Raw genomic sequence first — 21,403 nt, 5'->3', positions numbered from 1 at the left:
TGATGACATCAAGAAGGTTGAGGTGGTTAATGTTTATTTTGCTTCAGTCTTCACTAAAAATGTTGAATGTGATGAGATACCTAACACAATAAATTTCAACAACAAGGAAGAAGAAACGTAAGCCACAACAGGGAAGAACAGGTTAAAGAATATTTAGATAAGTTAGATGTATTCAAGTCAGCAAGACTTGATGAAATTCACCTTAGGGTACTTAAGGAACTGAAGCAATCTTAGACCCCTTAATGGTTATCTTGGAGAACTCATGGTGATGGGGTGAGTTCCCAGAAGATACAAGAAGCGCAAAGCTAGTACTTATCTTTAAAAGGGGGAACAAAGAGGACCCAGGGAATTATAGACAAGTTAGCCTCACTTCAATACCTGGAAAGATACTGAAACGAATTATTAAATGATAAATTGGAAGTACCTAGAGGATAATAGGGTGATAAGTAATAGCAAACATGGATTTGTCAAGAACAAATCATGGCAAACTAACCTAATTTCCTTCTTTGACAGGTTACAGGCCTAGCGGATGAAGGGAAGCTATAGATATGATATATCCTTATTTTAGTAAGTCTTTCGACACAATCCCACATGACATTTTCATAAGCAAATTAGAAAAAAATGTGTCTAGAAGATGAAATTACTATAAGGTAGGTGCAAAACTAGTTGAAAGACTACACTCAAAGAATAGTTATAATTGGTTCGCTATCAAACTGGGATGACATATCTAGTGGGTACCTGCAAGGATCTGTCCCAGATCTGGTAGCATTTAACCTTTTTATCAATGACTTGGATAATGGAATGTAGAGTATACTTATAAAATTTTCAGATGACACCAAGCCAGAAGGAGTTGCTAGCACTTTGGAAGACTGTGTTAAATTCAAAATGACCTTAACAAATTGAAGAATTGGGCTGACATGAACAAGATGAAATTCAGTAAAAACAAGTGCAAAATATTACCCTTATCCAATGCACAACTTCAAAATGGGGGGTGGGGGGGAAATGACTAGGTAATAGCACTGCTGAAAAGGATCTGGAGGTTACAGTGGATCACAAATTGAATATTAGGCAACAATGTGATGCAGTTGCAAAAAGGGCTAATGTATTTCTGCAGTTTATTAACAACTGTGTGGTATGTGAGACACAGGAGATAACTGTCCTGGTCTTGTCAGCACTGGTGAGGTCTCAGATGGAGTACTAGGTCCAGTTCTGGGTGCCACACTTTAGGAAAGATGTGGATAAATTGTAGGGGAGAGCAACAAAAATGATAAAAGTTTATAAAACCTGAATGTTTTGTCTTGAGAAAAGACAACTGAGAGGGGACCTGACAACAACAGTCTTCAAATATGTTAAAGAGGACAGTGATCAATTGTTCTCCATGCCCACCGAAGGTAGGACAAGAAGTAATGGGCTTAATTGGCAGCAAGGTTGATTTAGGTTAAATATTAGGAAAAACTTTGTAGCTGTACGGATAATTTAGCACTCAAATAGGCTTTCAAGAAAGGTTATGGAATCCCCCATATTGGGCGTTTTTAAGAACAGGTTGGACAAACACCTGTCAGGGATGGTCTGGGTATTCTTGGTCATGCTTCAGAACAAGAGGCTGGACTAGCTGACCTCTCAGAGTCCCTTCCAGCCCTACATTTCTATGAATCTATGATTTATTTTGTTTTACATTATGCAATTCAATTTTCAAAAGTGATTTTTAGTGGTAACCTTTGGAAACTGACATTTAATGACCTTCATCTGAATTACAGTTTTAACCAGAAAAGCCACTGAAATATACCACTGTGACACTGCCAGAACCCATGTCAGTGTATTGTGGCCAGAATCCCCACAAGCAGCTGGTCTTCTGCTGCTGCTAGTGCCCCAGGCTGGGACACAGTGGAGTGGAAGGACCTGTGTCCCCCCTGCCACCCAACTCGCAGCTGGCAGTGTCCCCCTCTCCCCGGCCTTTGGTCCTTGGGCCTGGGGTCACTTTTATATACTGTTATTGCTCAGCCCCTGCCTGAGGGCCTGAGCCCCTGACTCACCATTGCCACGCCCTGACTTAGGGCCTGAGCTGATGACTTACTGTGTTGTTTCTGTCCTCACAAAGGCTGCGGAGGAAGACTCCTGCAGCTGGACTAATTCCCTGCTAGACCTCCTCCCAAACTTAGTGAGGTGGTGGAGGTCCTCGCCACCCCAGAGAGAGATGAGCCTTGGCTAACCTTATTACAAGAACCTAGTACAGGAACAAAAAGAAAAGGAGTACTTGTGGCACCTTAGAGACTAAAAAATTTATTTGAGCATAAGCTTTCATGAGCTACAGCTCACTTCATCGGATACATTCAGTGGAAAATACCTTTTTCAAGAATTTAACTGTGTTAAAATACATGCACACAGGATCCTAGACACCAAGATAGCTCAGTCAGCTTCAGAAAACTGACTCCAGAGCTCTCCCTGTGGTTAGTTCAATGCCAGTCAGATGTTCTAGAGAAGATTTAACCACACATGGATATACAGAACCTGCTTCTGGAACAGAAAGATACTTTATCCTTATTTATTGATAGAAACACAGATGATGTTTTTTTAAAGGACCTCCTGGTTTATGTGGTGTGCAACTGAGTAAAATTGTCCAGTCCACTAACCCCCCAAATGGTTTATCTACTTTTGAGTATTTCTTTTTGGTGTCCGAATGCCCTTCCTTGGCAAGCTATTCAATTGCCTCATTGATTTAATTATTAGGTCAATATTGTATGATAATAGGTATTATTAGGAAATATATGACTAGTTTAAGTTTTCTCTCCCTCATTTCAGACCATAGTTTCTTGTTATACTCCCTTTAAACAATTCTTCACACCCTTTTATATTATTTCCTCTCAAGACTTTATATGGCTGTTCAATAGTCAGGATGAAATATGTCACTGAAGAGGAAACAGCACTTATTTGGCTTAGCACAGCAATCGGAAAGATTATGTACTGAAAACCACTTTTTTTACTATGTATAAATAGTAGAATTATAAAGTGTCCAATTCTAATTGATCTTTTGCAAAAAATGCTGGCTGTGGCATTCCTGGGGAAGAGCAACACCATCTGTAAAAATGTTTAGAGTCTAATGGCAGCAATCATAAACTAGCCTCTCTTTTGCTTTTTCCATTGACTGAAGTCATTCTTTAGTGTTATAAAGCAAACAGTGGTTAAAATGATTTGGATAAGGTAATTTCATGCTGAATATACAGCATTTGACCTGGCGCAAAATATACAGAGTCTTCTGCCCCTTATTCACCTTGAGATGTGCTCAAAGAGTTAGGTACTCATTGTGAGTAAGAATGGCAGAATCTGATCCAGAATCATTTTTAGAAGTTACATCGGGCTTTATGAGAGAGGATTTCTATACTGATGAAAAATATCAAAGTAATATATAGAAGTAATATTAAAGCTGAGCCCATCCTATTGACCCACATTGTTTAAATATATCTGAGTTATATAGAAACAAAGGATAAAAAGCCATATAATTTTGGTGGCCTGCAGGTAAATTGGCATGCCCCACTTCTTCATCTTGGGCAACATCATTTTCTGAAGTATCACAAAAGAGGATTTGAAGCATACTGAATAGAAGTAGCAATTTTGGGCTGGTTGATAGTTCTTAGTGTCACAGAAGAGGCAGTACATACTACCACATATGACACCGAAGCATGGTGCAATCATACTCGGTCCAAGTCAGTAGTTTGTTTATGTGTGTATATATAATTTAAAACATATAATTGCCAAAATAAATTTGAGTTTTGTGCCATGAAACTTGCATGGCAACTGCCTTTTCCCAGGCAGCTAGCAACCCTATGTTGGTGTCAGCTCACTCCTCTATATTTCACCATGACAACCCATAGGTGCTGGAACTCGGGGTGCAGGGGGGGAGAAGGGGGGTGCTGTCGGACCCCCTGGCTTTAAGTGGATTCCATAATATACAGGGTTTACAGTTTGGTTCAGTGGCTCTCACCACTGTAAAAATTGTTCCAGCACGTCTGTGACAATCCTGCTGTTTTATCAAACTAGTGAGCCGAAAGCACCTGACTTCCCTTGAGGAAGGAATATAAACCATAATACGTCAAGAGTGGGAAAAAAAATGCTGCTAAAAGATGTGCTGTTTGCTCTTGTCTCTTTCCAAATAGCAGGACGCTCGCAGCTTTGCTTTTTAAACTTCACTGACCAGAATCTTTTTATTGTCAAGGCTGGCTTTAACAAGCCTGAGTTTGGGCTCGGACCAAAAACTCAAAATGTTATTTCCTTTTACACTTTATAGAATAACATTGCTCTATTAATTCATCTATGCATACTTTCAAAATTATCCAAGCAGGCTGCCAGCTAAGGAATTGTGCATTTACTGTATTTTTACCGCAATCGACAGCAATTGCTGTAACTCAAGTACTAGCATGGTGCCTTTCAAACCGCCTCTCTGTCAGGAAGATTATATCATTTCAGTGATTAGGAGGGAGTTTGAGAGAATGTGATTTTGTGATAAAGCCCAAATTTTGACACACAAAAGGGGTTTTCTACCTCCTGTAGTTTACCCCTATGGAAAATATACTTATCACAGGTTTTTCATAAACATTGCTTGAGGGGGTGAAATGATTGACAGATGTGTTAACATTGGAAGAAGTCCAGAATGATAGATTAGAGTGAGGGCATTTAAAGCTTTCCTGTGTTCTAATTAACTGATAGTAATGATAGATGTAAGCTCCAGGCAATGACATTGTCACTCCAGGCAAGGACAAAAGTCATCTAATTTATATTCATGTAGGTAAAGTTTAGATTTGCCAGTTTAACATGGTACAGTTAGATCTGCCAGTTTAACATGGTACAACTTTTATCACCCAGCTGATGAAATGATGCAAAACTGTAAGAGATGTATCATTTGTCTTACAAATTAATGTACTTAATAGATATTGAAAATCACCCCATCATAAATCATCCCCCTTACTATGGCAGGTTTGAACAGCTACACAAATGAAACTACTTAAAATTAACTTAAAATATTGTCCTGATTGCAAGCAGACATTATCTATTGCAACTTAGTTCCTAAGGTGAGGCTGCCAGAGAAATCTCCTTTGGAAGGAAGCAATTGAGTAATAAGGAGTGAAATTTGAGTGTAATGCTAAAGACATTTGGGTATTTAAATTTATAGCTTTGTTGGTATACTATTCTTCCTAAAGCTGTAATTTACAACTGAACAATTTAATTACATCTTTTCTGACCTCGTTTTCTGAACTGATTATAGACTTTAGCTTGTGTCCTTATTTTTTAATACTGTGAAATATCATTAGCCTTAAAATGTTCAAAGCCTATAACTTCTGTGGAAAGATGGCCATAACAAAACTCAATATTCCAACTCACATCTTACAAGAGAATATTATATATTGCTTAGACTTACATTGGTCTTTACTAGCCAAACATCTCCAATATATTCATTGTAGCATACACATTTTTTAAAGAATATGGAACTGACTGCAAGCTCTCTTGCAAACTCTTCCTTCTCTTTTCAAGAAATTTTCTGGTCATAATTGGGTTTATTATTTTCCTGCTGATAGCGTGTTGTTCAATATTAGAGTACATTGGCCATAAACAGTCCTGAATCATTTTAGCAATGTTTGCTATTATTTAGCTATTCCTCCTATTACATCAATAGATATTTTAACTATAATGCAGGTCAGAATTTATTAATTTCCCTCCACTAAAAACAGGACGGTTCTTCGTAACGGTTAGAAATGTAGGCCTTGTAGGTGTTATGAGTGACAACTGCATTAACTGAGTTATTGTTAATTCACATCAGAGCAACTGAGAGAGACTTGAGCCTATTAACTATTTTGGGACCACATGTTTTCTATCACCAGTTCTTTGTTCTTTTTCATCTTTAACTTTAGGAATGTGACTATAATAGGGGAACCAGATGTCCTGATTTTATAGGGAAAGTCCCAATTTTGGGGGATTTTTCTTATATAGGCACCTATTATCCCCCACTCCCATCCCGACTTTTTTACACATGCTATCTGGTCACCCTACACTATAATGTCATTTAGTCTTTGATTCTTAATCCTTGTTGAAGTTTCTTTTACATCTAAAAGCATTGTAAGTCTACTTTGGCACAGCCTGTAATTAATCATACTATGGTTTAACTAGTTCTATAGGATTTATGATATTTTGCTCAGCTTATCAAAGGGAACTTTCTATTTTCTATTTCAGTTTAAGTATTCTTGGCATATTATTTTCAGAAGCAATTACACGCAATACATCTAACATCTAACATTTGTTTATATCATAAAATAATTTATAGGTTTACCTACTCACTACAGGTGAGGTTAAGATCATGATCTAAATCTTACTGTCTTGAACATATATCTTCCTCATTGCAGCATATGTTATTTCATTTTTGAGTTCTATCTCCTGTCATGGGATATGAAGCCTACCTGTTAGACTCATAATCCTTCTATTGATGAGACAGATTCACCACATTTCCCTGATCCTGCCAATATCAGTCCCTTAATCTCTATTTTCTCAGAGGATAAAACCTCTGCCTCTGATACTCTCTTCTACATCTCCTAATGCCAGATTCTGAAGCCTTCTCCATCATTGTGATTACAAACAATCTTCCCCTAATATCTAACTACTACCATCTTTCACACCTTAGTGTCTCAAACCTTCTTATAGTTTTAACATTTTATTCCCATATCCCTAGACATGATCCCCAGACATTTACAGTAATAGGTTTTTTTTCCGTGTCTCTCTCTTTCACATTTTGTGATTCCACACTTGAATTTTCAGCATTCAGCTTCTCATCCCTTCTTTTTTATAGTTTAAAGACTAGGTAACTAGACAGTCCCCATCTATTGCCTGCCAAAACATGGCTACAAAAGTAAATTTCAAGGAACTGAAAAAAAGAAGTAACAAACAGCATCATACATATTAATAAACCTAAAACAATATTCTACTAACAACCTATTATTATTCCTTACATCAAAAGAAGACACAGGATCTGAAACTCAAAAACTGCAAAGGACAGAAAAGTAACATTGGAAATGAAATGCCAGCTGACAGAAAAGGGTTCAAGGAAATAAGTCAAAACATCCAAGAGAAAAAGAAAAGAAAGCAGTACAGTGAAAGTTATAAATATTCCAAAGAGGTAAGTAATTGGCCTGTTAAAAGGTGGCAGGATCTATGACTTTTAATAGGGGGTGCAGGGTTATTCTGTTGACCAACTCGTTAGCAAGAGTTAAAACCCTGCATAAAGCTGTTGTGTAAATTCTGTTGTCTCATTGAGGCAGGATATAAGGCGGGGGGGGGGGGAGATAAGGTCCAGCAGGAAACCTTACACAGGCCACAGTCAGGCTTGGTGACCTGAAGCTGAAATTTATGTACTGTTAGTAATTGAGCTATCAGTAAAACCAAATCCCAGGAAGAGATGTTACCTCATACAGGGACAGAGTGTGATACACTTAAAGTAACTGAAAATTACTCCACAAGAAGTTCCACTGCGTGGTGAATACCTGCAATGTTATGTATTATTCAGAGTGAGTAAAGGTATCACAGTCTGCCCAAGTATGTTTGAGTATATCTGGAGCAGACTGAGAACCCTGCCTCCTCCTGAATTAATACCTGTACTAGATATTCTCAGAGTGAACTGTAGTTACAAGGCTATTCACTTAGGGCCAGACTCACAAGGAGAAACTTAGGCAGTGCAGTGTGCATGTTGCAACACACCACTTTTATGTGTCCTGCTGCCTAGTGGAATTCACAACCCTGAGTTAGGCACACTGGCTCCCTGTACAGTGAATGGGAAGAGTTAGGGGCTAGATTCACAAAAGGAATTAGGTTCCAGACTGTTCATTTAGGTGTCTAAATCCCAGAATCAGTCCATACTGAGATTCATAAAACCCCTGCTCAGCTGCTGCCAAACCTTGTAGGCACCTAAATATTTTGTGGTAAAAATTTCCTGGAGGCACCTACATTTCTGCCTCTGGGCATCTGCACTGCAGCCCCATGCCAGGTGTCTGGATGCCTAAGTCCAGGCAATGTATGAACCGAGAGAAGATAGGAGTTCCTCCATCTAAATTGTCCTGTGGGGCCCGATCCAGTAAGTGTAGTCAGCTTGCCTGAAAGGGAGGACTGCCTTCATACCTTTCAGTCCAATGGCTAGGGTACTCAACTAGGATGTGGGAGACCCCCTAGCTCAAGTCCCCAATCCACCAGAGGAATAGAAGGGATTTGAACAGGGATCTGACACCTCCCAAATGAGTGCTCCAACCACTGGACTATTAGGTATTGGTGGGCTGGCACCACTTTTTGGGTGAGGTTAGGCCTTTTTGGAGCACACCTACTGAACTGGGTGCTGTGGAAGATATAGGTGGGACAATGCTTAGTTTGTGAATCCTGGTGTGCATTAGGGGGCGAGCAGCTTGACACAATCAGGCCTAAGGCAGCTGTGCTTATAGCCACCAGCAGAAATGTAGAGGCCTTAGGGACTTTAGTGGTGAAAACTTCTGTACCTATGGAATTCAGGCACCTCCAGGATTAGGCGGCAGCTGAGTGGGGTTTTGTGAATGCCAGTGGCACCTAAATGTTAGACTTAGGGCTTGTCTACACTTACAGTCCTGCAGCAGTGCAGCTGCACTGGTGCAGCTGTGCCACTGTAGCACTTAGTGAAGACGCTACTTATGCTGACAGGAGAGTTTCTCCCATTGGTGTGGGTACTCCACCACCCTGAGAGGTAGCAGCTATATCAATGGGAGAAGCCCTTCCATTAACACAGCCCTGTCTCCATGAGGGGGTTAAGGCTGGTATGCATTTTTCACACCCCTGAGCGACGTAGTTATGCTGACATAGGTGTGTAGTGTGGACCTGGCCTAAGCCTTGGATGCCTCAGGGGGCAGTTCACCCATGATTTCTTTCATGTAGTAATCAGACAAGAAAAGACTATTGAGTCATTCACAAGACCGTTTGTACCAGTTTAAAATTGTGCCCTTCCAATCAAATCGATGATGTTTTTATTTACTCTACATAAAACTATATGCTTTTGTCTATGCTGTTGTAATCACAATGAACCTTGTTCAATTATCACAAAAGAAAGCAAAATCCTTAATTGATTGGGGAATGTGGGAGGAGTATATAGAGTAATATGGAGGTACCATGAGTATTTAAAGGATTTGCCAGGCCACAAAACAGGAAATATTTGTTTAATAGTGGAGCTCCAAAATTATTCATAAGCCCAGAAGAGATATTTTCTTTTTCGTGGAGAAAAATTGGAACACTCCTATTGTCTCTATTAAAAGCAAATCTCCTCAGGCACTTTGCCTATGAAGTGCAGTACAAAAATATTTAGTTTCAAAGTGCTAGTGTATGTGAAAACAGGCCTCAAGGCAATGACACACATCACCAAATTCCCTCTAGTGAATTTAAGTTGGTATCGTACTTTCTGGCAGACAGATAAAACAGGAAGATGGTTACTTTTCAATTCCGTGTTGAAACTGTGTAATGTTTTCTTTTTTAAAGATACATCCAGTATGTTTGGGTTGTGTTTATAAATGATGTGATAATGTCAGCCTCGGTAACCTTATATCAAAAGAGCTCTGTCTTGAGCTGGCAGCTAAAAAGGAAAATTTGATGGAATTACCGTTTGTTGTGTTGTATGCAGAGATATGCAGGTCTTTGTTTGTTCCATTCGTAAAGTCAGCCTCAAAAGCAAGTTTGAGGGAACTGAACAATTCAAAAAGGATCGTACATATTAATTGAGTCAATTAATAGCTCTCTACAAGGGCCTAATCCTGCTCTCACTGAATTCAATGGCAAAATTCTCACTGATTTCAGGCCCAAAATATTGGTCTAGATATAACAAAGCAACAAGCCATTCAAAGGGAAAGAGATATACATCATGTTTCTTTGTTAAAAATGCTTTATTTACAAACAAAATATAGAAATGAGCTTATAGAAATGTCAACAGGACACAAAAAGAATTTTATATCTGTTGCATAATGCATGAACAAATTAAATCTCTTTGAAAATAAAAGAACACTGTGGTTTTGGTTTTTCAAAAGACTACTAGCTCCCTTGCCTCAAGCAGTTTTTACCCTTTCATTGGGCCGAAATCCCCTTGAGGTGCATTACCTGTTATTTGTCAATTTTACAGGCAAAATACACCACAGGAGAGAAATGAGTTGATTCTACAGAGATCATGATTGAAATGTTACATTTGAGTCCTTTTTATCTATTTGGGAAACAGCTGATTGTGCATCAGAGTTTTGCTGTGTGAAGAATTTGCCCTGCTGGGTTTCCGAATGAACACCTTGGACTCCAAACAAGCAGTTCTGCTGAGTTCTGATCCTCATTGTCTTCAATGGGCTTTGACCACCAGGGCCAGACACCCCTAAGGAGAATGGATGAGCAGGATCTAACCTTCCTCCATTACTGGATCCCTACGTTTTAGAAGTTTGAGGACAAAAATATGTTATATCTTATTATTTTTGTCACCAACAATTGGGGCCACCTATATTACTGTATAAATATTTATGGTGAATAGTAAAGTAATCTTTAAAGATTGCTCTGTGGTGTTAGAAGGAGACTCGTATGTTTTATGCCTTATTCCTGTATTAATAATTTTTGCTATTAATAGCTAATTTAGTAATTTTTATTTTAAAAAAGCTGTCTCCCAAGAGATGTCAACAGAATGAAATGGGCTAGGCATAAAGCAGTCTGCTACTGCTGAGATTTTAAAGGGGAGAATGGAAGAAGAGAGATTGTTGATTCATCCATCAGTCCCCATCCTTCCACACACTCCCCTCTTCAGTTCCTATTAGGGGTTTATTTTGGCTCTCACTGAAGTCAATGACAAAACTGCCACTGACTTCAAATGGAGCAGGATCGAGCCCCTAATTTGCACCGACTTGTGATGGCATTTCTTCAGCTGAAAAAAAAATCACAAAAGGGCAGTTTTTCAAAAGACCTCAGCACCCACAATTGGGCCAGATTTTCAAAAGAGCTCTCATTGAGGCATCTAGATGAAGGGATAAAATCTTCACAAGTGTTCAGACCCTAGCAATCGCCATTGTTCTCATGGAAGCCCAAAGGAGTTGGAAGTAGGGCTGGTCAGGAAAGGGAAAACATTTTGCAGAAAAAGTTTGAACATGTCAAAGTCATTTTCATTCTGCAGGTTTTCAGAAGCAATGAGCTTGCACTTAGTTTTTTTAGGAAAAAGTATATGCAAAATTGTGAGGTTTCATTTTTTTCCCTCAAATTTTGTTGTGAGAGGTATTTTTCTTCAGCTTTTGTCTACTTTCTGCATTGTGTCCCCTCTTTTTCCTCTGTTTCCTTTTCACTGCTGAAAAAAGGGAGAAAGGAGGAAAAGGGGTGTAAAAAATATAAACTGAAAAAACTAACAATTGAAAAAAAACCACTGTTTTTCTTTTCCAGTGTTGACAAGAAAACAGAACATTGTAAAAACAAACAATAAAATTCACAAAAAGTTCTGATTCTGAAAAAGGCCATTGCACAAATACTACAGGATCAACCTATTATATTTATAATCCCATGAAAAAGAAAGAGGGGGAAAGGGAATAAATATTTAAATCTTAATGTCTGTAATGTCTCTTCAGAGCACAAAAGTTAATGGGAATTATTATGTGCACTGAATGGTACACAGTTTCCTGAGTAATTAGTAATAAGCTATTGTACATTAATAATGGAATAATACCTTTTTTCCCAACCTACCTTTACAGGGCACTTCTTTCAGATTCATGTCTCTGTGCCTAGAAAAACAAATTGAAAGAGGATGAAATATAGAAAGACAGCAGTTAAGCAGCGGGCACAAGGCATCTCCTCATGTTCCTGTGCTGGCTGGCTGCATCATGGGTAGCAGTGTGGGACGGTATGAAAGATGGCCAGGGCAGTTACATCCTCCCTGGAGCAGATGGATGGGAATGGAATGGGGTGAGGACTGGGAGGGGCCTTGGCTCCATCTGCTTCAATGTACCATAGCTGCACCAGTGTGTTGGGGAATGTATACAGAGCTATGTAAAGGCCCGTTAGAGTTTACACCCCTTTTGAAACACTGGGGGAACCAAGAAAGAGAGTGTGATGCCCTGAAACACAATCTCTCTCCCAGGCTGCTCAAAGGGCAATGCAACAGTGTGAAGCTCCTTACTTTGGGCTTGTGGCAAAGCCACAGTTCAGCCCTACATACAGTAACATATGAAACTAAACTTTGGTGTGTTAAACGTTCTCCAGATGTGTGGCCATGTTGTGGAGATGATCATTTTATTTTCAATCCACAAATTTGATACAAATCATGGAATACTGTGATTCTCCTTTGAATTGTTTAGCCCTGGAGGTTCCCAGGTGCTAAGATAAAGATAAACTTCTCTCCTAGCTTTGTATAATGGAGGCAGATTTTAAGCACCACATCAGAAATGTATTTGCGATAATCATTTTCTTTTAAAGTTATCTCAGATAGCTCAGCAGCTGTCAGAGGGCTTTGCTGACTCAAAGTACTTCACAATCTGACAAATATTATCTGTCTCTAACCACACACCACCACCAAACAACCAATTTATGTCAAACCATATCTTTCAGACTGGTTTACACCAATCTTCTGCAAAGCAGTGAGAAATACACAGAGAAATAGAATAGTCCTAAAATATTTGGGGGAAATTTTCAAACCCCATCAATCAAATGTGCATGTGCAAACGTCTGTGTGTGCCCTTTAAATAATCTAATGTCTGTTTATGCTCAAGTATTTAAAATTAGTATCCCTAACACACATTGGGGCTTTTATATTTTGGGGGTACCACATACTTGCCCACTTAAATGTTAAAATTTCTAAAGTATACATGCTGTTGCCTGATTTTAGGATATTAATAATATTGTTTAGATAATATGAGTTATATACTCACCAATTAATCTGATCAGAAGATAATAAGATTCTTGTCCCAGAATCAGGCGACACAGAATTTGCAAGGACCCTAAGGATTTATGACAAGGCTATGCATACTGAGAACAAAATGCAGCCTTAAAGACTTTTATTCAGATAAATGGAATAGTAATGGACTAGTAATCAAATAGAAATTGAATAATCAATCCATTACAAAAACAGTATTATTGTTGTAGCAGTACATGTGGTATTATATATTATAAAGGTTTCTTGATTAACATACTCACACCCTTTCTGGATAACCTGGTGGTAAGAGACAAAGAACCAGCCTCGCCTCTGGCATGCCAAAAGAGTCCAATGATTCAGGTTTCTCGAATCTTGAGTGGGAGGTGAATAACTTAGTAGAAGCTAGAGCTAAAGCTATAGAAAAACTATAGAAGCTAATTTAGAATTTACTTAAGAATTAACTATGAAAAACGAAATAATGAACTAACTAAACAATGAACGAACTTCTCTAACATGGTGGATTGCCCTTCTTATAGAACCTGAACACTAGGTGCTCTCCTTGCATGTCCAGACTTAACTTCCTCACCTACAGAAATATCAGGGCACACTTACTCTATAGGCTGGCATGTTCGTGCGTATTAATGACATATTCATTGTGACCATTAGCTCATTCTCACCTCTGTTATTTCTGGCCTAACCAGTTATTTCCATGTTATTTGTAGTGTACCACTTAAGTCTGAAAAGGGGAATGAACTTGGGTGGCCCTACATACACCAACTTGCTTTAAATTGCTCACTTATCTATGTTGAAGGTCACAAACATATATATAATCTATGCTTTAGCTCATCATCACCTATATAGGCTAAAGGTCTCAAGTATATGTATGCTAACTTGTCTTAGCTCAACATCGAGGATGTGGCCGGTATGTTGCGTTACAGCCAAAATACTCTAATACAAATTGATAAACCTACTATAATAAAACAAATGATCAAACCCATAAGAAAAGATATATAGGCAAGCCAGCAGGCTAGCCCTATAGGCTACACATGCATACCCCAATCCTGCAATCAGATCATGTGCGGGGAACCTTAACAAATATGGGGAAAACCCAGGACAGAGTGCAAAGTATGGGTGCAACAATTAGGATCTATAATTTTTCTTGCAGACAAGTGGAGGCTCATGATCAATTCAGTGAAGCAAATTTGACAGATTGCGATGTGGTGAACATCTGGGTTAAAGTGTTAACAAATGCCTCAGTGACTTAGGAGCCTGACCCATTTTCAAAAATTACATTACATTCACAAATCGCTTTTGAACATGGAATTTAGGCTCCTCAATCACATAGGCACTTTTGAAAATTGTACACTTAGTCTCTTGATACATTGCTACTGGAACTAAAATTCTGTTTTTTAGACAGGCTGGTTGGCACATGAAGGCACAGATTAGGAATTCTTTTAAAAGAAGGATTTTCTAACACTACTGTGGAAAACCATCTATTCCCACTTGAACCTCAATAACAGGAAAGGGACTTGATAAGTAAACTGTTCCATAATACTTTAATTTAAAAATTTACCCCTTCAAGAGCCTTCTCATCTCAGAAACTGTGGAAACTGATATTCTATAGTATTTCCCTTTGATTATCTTATTTACGGCTAGATTTTCACTAGCCCTAATGTGGCTATGCAGGGAAGTAGGGGTGAGTAAAGCCTCCCTACCCCATCCCATGCACAGCAATGTTAGGTTTACCTGGGGCATGTGTAGTACAGGAAGAGCAGTGGCTTCATGCTGGACCTGTTTGAAAAATCCAATTTTATTTCTGTGAATAGTTTTGAATGAAAAAATTTCAACCAGCTCTACTGCAGGCCTGATATTTCTCCCTGTCAGTGTGTGGGGAAGGATGAGGAATGGGTGGTGCCAGAGCAGTGACTTTCCTTCCTACGTGTTGACCAGCAAAGTTGACCAAGGGCAAGGGTGCAGTAAGCTGTATTTCCCAATGGGGTGATGTAAATTACTCCCTCCCCAGTGAACTAAATCAAATTTCCTGGACTTCATGTGGGCTCAGTCTAGCCCTAATTTAGCAGCTGCATTCCAATTTTTAATCTGAGCATTAGAAAGCTTGGAAATACTTCCATGTTATACAGTAGGGAAGTATTTGCTGTTTTTGTGAAGAATCATAGATTCATAGAATCATAGAATATAAGGGTTGGAAGGGACCCCAGAAGGTCATCTAGTCCAACCCCCTGCTCAAAGCAGGACCAATTCCCAGTTAAATCATCCCAGCCAGGGCTTTATCAAGCCTGACCTTAAAAACCTCTAAGGAAGGAGATTCTACCACCTCCCTAGGTAACGCATTCCAGTGTTTCACCACCCTCTTAGTGAAAAAGTTTTTCCTAATATCCAATCTAAACCTCCCCCACTGCAGCTTGAGACCATTACTCCTCGTTCTGTCATCTGCTACCATTGAGAACAGTCTAGAGACATCCTCTTTGGAACCCCCTTTCAGGTAGTTGAAAGCAGCTATCAAATCCCCCCTCATTCTTCTCTTCTGCAGGCTAAACAATCCCAGCTCCCTCAGCCTCTCCTCATAACTCATGTGTTCCAGACCCCTAATCATTTTTGTTGCCCTTCGCTGGACTCTCTCCAATTTATCCACATCCTTCTTGAAGTGTGGGGCCCAAAACTGGACACAGTACTCCAGATGAGGCCTCACCAATGTCGAATAGAGGGGAACGATCACGTCCCTCGATCTGCTCGCTATGCCCCTACTTATACATCCCAAAATGCCATTGGCCTTCTTGGCAACAAGGGCACACTGCTGACTCATATCCAGCTTCTCGTCCACTGTCACCCCTAGGTCCTTTTCCGCAGAACTGCTGCCTAGCCATTCGGTCCCTAGTCTGTAGCTGTGCATTGGGTTCTTCCGTCCTAAGTGCAGGACCCTGCACTTATCCTTATTGAACCTCATCAGATTTCTTTTGGCCCAATCCTCCAATTTGTCTAGGTCCTTCTGTATCCTATCCCTCCCCTCCAGCGTATCTACCACTCCTCCCAGTTTAGTATCATCCGCAAATTTGCTGAGAGTGCAATCCACACCATCCTCCAGATCATTTATGAAGATATTGAACAAAACCGGCCCCAGGACCGACCCTTGGGGCACTCCACTTGACACCGGCTGCCAACTAGACATGGAGCCATTGATAACTACCCGTTGAGCCCGACAATCTTGCCAGCTTTCTACCCACCTTATAGTGCATTCTTCCAGCCCATACTTCCTTAACTTGCTGACAAGAATACTGTGGGAGACCGTGTCAAAAGCTTTGCTAAAGTCAAGAAACAATACATACACTGCTTTCCCTTCATCCACAGAACCAGTAATCTCATCATAAAAGGTGATTAGATTAGTCAGGCATGACCTTCCCTTGGTGAATCCATGCTGGCTGTTCCTGATCACTTTCCTCTCATGCAAGTGCTTCAGGATTGATTCTTTGATGACCTGCTCCATGATTTTTCCAGGGACTGAGGTGAGGCTGACTGGCCTGTAGTTCCCAGGATCCTCCTTCTTCCCTTTTTTAAAGATTGGCACTACATTAGCCTTTTTCCAGTCATCCGGGACTTCCCCCGTTCGCCACGAGGGGAACTCTTGCTGATTTTCTGAAACAGCCAGTCATTTCTTTATTATCATTATAGATTGTTGAGAAGACGGTATAAGGTCAGTGGGGGTCTTGCCTTCTGGCAGGATAATTAGCTACATCTATATGACACATGCTGGCTTGTCTGGTCATAGCTGAGGTGATTCTGTCATCTGGATCAGCAACATTTGAGTTTTACCAGCTCATAGACCACTTTGCTCAGGTGGACTTGTGGTTGTTAAACATCACAGTCCTTTTGGAGTCTATGGAGTCTATATTTTGAGTTTATCAGATACAGCCTTAAAAGCACTCCAAAAATATATTAGTCTAGAACCATGCAGGTAAGAGTCTGCCTGGTCCCATGAGTGGGTAGAAGATTAATGTTATGGCCATGTAAGAAATATACCGTCACTTCCTTGTGATCGTTATTTAACCCTGCTGGGTCAGTGAAAGCACTCCCCCATGAATAATCAGAAATCCATGAAAGAATGTTATCCATAAGGTTAAAGGCTGATCCCAGTTACTCTCTTTATGTTGCTTCTTTTGTAATATTGTTCTGGTTCGGTAGGAGTTTACTATTCAGCCTTCATTCCTATACTTCGTTATTTGCTAAGTTCCCATATTACCAAGTCATCACTAACACTGATTAACCATCAGTGATAAATCTGTAATAGGAGTCATAAAGGAACAGCATTCAGTCCATCATATTCTTATTCTGACTCACTACATAGATTTATAATAAAAGACTGAAAAAGTTACAAATCATTTAATATATTTCCACTAGGGTATATTAACATACACTAAGCTAACTCAGCACATTTCTAACACTTTTTATTGGCTCTTTTGTCCCTTACGTTACCATTTATAGCTTAATCGACCTCTGAGGAAATTTTAATTCTCCATAAATTCCTACATTCTTACATCTTTTGTTGCTCTTTGATCTGTCCTTAGAATTCCATGTGCTGTACAAGGAGAATGGTATGACTGAGATGTGATGCAGGGTGCTCTGCCAGAAATGTTTACATATATAATCAGATTTAAATATACTTTTCTAATCTCGCATAGAGAAAAAGGTGAAAGCTAAACCTTTCAGTTGGAATTACTGATCTATGAACTTGAACTTAGCGTAGATGCTATCTCATAAAAAAATCTATTAATTCTCCAGAATTCATGTTTTGGGGGATGAATGACACTGGCTTTTTACTCAAGCATTTCTGACAGCCTGGGATTATAATCAAACAGATCACACGTTCTCATTGCAACATTAATTTTAGTTGACATCTACAAAAAGCTTTTGGTTTGGGTCTTCTTTACACTGCACACTACCAATATTTCTGCTAACTAAAGAGATGAGTGGAAATCAAAAACAATGAAAAACTGCTGCACTTAAGGCAGACAATGTTTTCTACCAAATATGGCCTGAGTAAGGGAAAGAGTAAGTACTTTATCATGAGCAAAACTACAAGACGAAGAAATGCATTTAGTAAATTTTGACATTCTGTAACTTTAAAAGCCGTTTTCTCAAAGAAACAGCCCACATACTGTAGCTGCATAATAAATGTTCATTGTGCAGAAAAATATAATGGAGGCTATTGCTAACTACTTACAAAAATAATTATGGGGTCTGATTAAAAATTAACAGTACATCAAATATGTGGATTTATCAAATACTTTTATTTTTAACAGAAGTGAAGGGGAAAAAAACCAAGAAGTCATCAATTCCCTTGTTTTCCTACTAAAAGACAAAGTCAAATCCTGCTCTCAGTCTGTGGTAGTTCTGGTAGTTGTATCGTAGGGTTCAGTGGAAGCCAGATTCAGCCTGTGACCCAAGGCGCCTAGGGCAGCCCACACTGAAAATGCCAAGGTCAGGGCAAGCTAAAAATAGGAGAGAAGATTCTCCCCAAACTGATGGTTAGATTCACCAACCAGTCACACAGCTGTGCTTCCTATCCTCCATATTGGTTATCAAGAAGCTGGGGGGGGGGGAAGAAATCACACAGCCTCCTTTAGGTGCAACTAGAGGTACTGGAACCTATTTGTAATAGCAAAATTCCCCAACAGCAGATCAACCTTTGGGATAAAAATTCCCTTGTTAAAACTGTAGAAGGAGTCAGAAAGATAAGTAAAGCATGACGCAACATGGAAACCAGGACACCACATATACCAATTCTGGTATGCCACTATCTGGTATTTTCAGTACATATCTCATGAACTGGGAAAGATCATAGGGGAGATGTATGAAATATATATTTGCTTTTTACACTTCACAAAATGTTTACTACAAATACAATTTTTACAAAAGTTCATGACATTTTGGCTACTAAAAATGTGTATTAATGCCCAGTTTGGGTAATGTCCAAGATTCCTGTGAAATTCTCTTTAATGTAATTAAATCATATTGTGATGGGTTGTCACCCCTGGGGTTCAGTCTGGGAGCCACTGGAACCGCTGTACCCTTAACAATTCAACTGCATAGGTCTCTCTCACACTGCTCTGCTGGTGATTCAGCCAGCCTCTCCAGGCCCTGTTATCACCAACATGACAACAGGTAGCGCCACACACCCAACTAAGTTACCTGAGTGCTTTACCTGAGCCACTTATGGACACACAGAAGACACCAGCCAATTTCCCAGCTCCCGAGCCTTGCACCCCTACTGGAGTATAAACTCAGAATTATACTAAGTTGCACTGCACAGGAATCCGTACAATGCAAGCTCATTAATTAACTTGCTTCCCCCTCAATCTGGGAAAGATGTGCAACAGCCTTTGTTTACAGAGCTGAGATTTTCCCAACTTCACTCAAAACACACTGGTTAAGATAAAACATAAAACAAGTTTATTAACTACAGAAAGATAGATTTTAAGTGATTATAAATTATAGCAAACAGATCAAAAGAGATTACCTAATAAAAAAACGCCAACTAAGCCTAATATACTAGATTGCTGATTCATATCCTGTCTGTCTTTCATCCTGACTGATGATACAAGAAGTCCACCTTTAGCCTGGTCCCAGGCATTTTCCCCACCTCAGTCTTTGTTCCTCAGGTGTTTCCAGGAGTTCTCTTATGTGGGGATTGAGGCCAAGAGATGATATCACTCCCCACCTTATATAGTGTTTCCATATGGCGGGAACCCTTTGTTCCAAGCTAAGTTCCCAGCCCAGTTTGTGGAAGAATACAGGTACCAAAATGGAGTTTAGTGTCATGTGGTCTGGTCACATTCCCTTGCATGCCTTGCTGAGGCATAGCAGCCATTATCTATAGGCTGTCTGGAGTGTTCTCAGGAAGGCTCACCAGGTTGGGGATAAGCTTCTCGTAAGACCTATTGTTTCCCTTAATGGACCATTACTTTAAATAGGCCCTTCACAACCAGCTGTCTAGACTGGAAGCATCTTGTCTAGTAGGTGTCACCCACGTGTAACCACATTTGAAACACGGATACATAGTCAATATTCATAACTTCATATACAAAAATGATACATGCAGACAAATAGGATAATCATATTCAGCAAATCGTAACTTTTGAATAGACACTTTACATACCATATCTTGTTCAAGATACATCATAACTATGTCATAATCATATCACAATGAAACCACTATGACGAATATGGGGTGCAGTGTCACACATAGATTCACTGGAGCCATATCTGCAACCAAAATAGTTTTTCATGCTGATGAAAATGCCAATGGGACATTTTCCAAGAGGAAACACCTATGAAGAAATGTCTCCCATCATAGCGCAAAATTCAAAATTGGAGGCAGACATACTTAGGGCCAGTTCTGCAGTGTGTTGATGCCAATAAAACCAGAGGGCTCGCAGTCCTTTCTAGAAGGGAGAGTAAGATTCATAAATGTTAAGGCAAGAAGGAAGACTTGTTATCATCTAGTCTGATCTCCAGCATAACACAGATCATCACAATTCTTCCAGTAATTCCTGGATAACAATGACTTGTGGTTGAACTAGAATAAAATGCCTTCCCTTTCATTCTGTTGGTGTGTAATGTTCAAAGGTACCTCTGTTTTTACAACTGTCTCCATGGCAATTCAGTCACTCACTAGCCCCTTTCTGGGACCTGATCCAAAGCACACTGGAATGGACCTCAGTGGCTTTGGCTCAGACCCTGTATAGGACTTGTGCTGTATTTTATTGGAACTAATAGTGTAATAATTTTGTAACATTTCTCTACACATGGAGAAGAATAAAAAGTCCTCTCTAACTACAGAGTTCTAAAATTTCTGCTGCAGATCATTTTTGTTCAAAAACATGGATAACCCCATGGAATGCACTTGTGTTCATAAAATTGTTCACAATACAGTACAGTACTGACAATAGACACATAACATACAATATGCATAAAGTCTGTTGAGTTGTTGCAAGTTACAATATAATAACTAATCTTTTACCCGCTCTAGTATATTTGTGCTCATGACAGCCAGGAGCCTTGGAAGCAGTATTTGGTATCCTGAAAGAAATAAAAGTCCTATATTTAGGTTGTCAAGGTTCCTCCCTCACTCTGAACTCTAGGGTACAGATGTGGGGACCTGCATGAAAACCTCCTAAGCTTACTTTTACCAGCTTAGGTTAAAACTTCCCCAAGGTACAAACTATTTTACCCTTTGCCCTTGGACTTCCACTGCCACCACCAAACTTTATCTGGGTTCCTGAGAAAATGGAGTTTGGAAAGGTCTTTCCCCCCAAAATCCTCCCAACCCTTGCACCCCACTTCCTGGGGAAGGTTTGGTAAAAATCCTCACCAATTTGCATAGGTGACCACAGACCCAAACCCTTGGATCTTAGAACAATGAAAAAAGCATTCAGTTTCCTTACAAGAAGACTTTTAATAGAAGTAAAAAAGAATCACCTCTGTAAAATC

General features: G+C 39.5%; 1 long non-coding RNA gene across 1 annotated transcript; it reads right to left on the bottom strand.

Moving 5' to 3' along the window:
• Window positions 1–9,904: 9,904 nt before the first annotated feature.
• On the bottom strand, window positions 9,905–13,482 carry LOC125630316 (uncharacterized). The gene is made up of 3 exons (XR_007354625.2): window positions 13,182–13,482; window positions 11,734–11,771; window positions 9,905–11,344 (listed from the first exon to the last, which is right to left on the bottom strand). It is a non-coding gene; the product is annotated as an uncharacterized LOC125630316 (long non-coding RNA).
• Between the last annotated feature and the right edge of the window lie 7,921 nt (window positions 13,483–21,403).

The sequence above is a fragment of the Caretta caretta genome, chromosome 1 (assembly GCF_965140235.1).
Source record: "Caretta caretta isolate rCarCar2 chromosome 1, rCarCar1.hap1, whole genome shotgun sequence".
NCBI lineage: Eukaryota > Metazoa > Chordata > Testudines > Cheloniidae > Caretta > Caretta caretta.
This window is presented reverse-complemented; position numbering and strand designations above follow the sequence as displayed.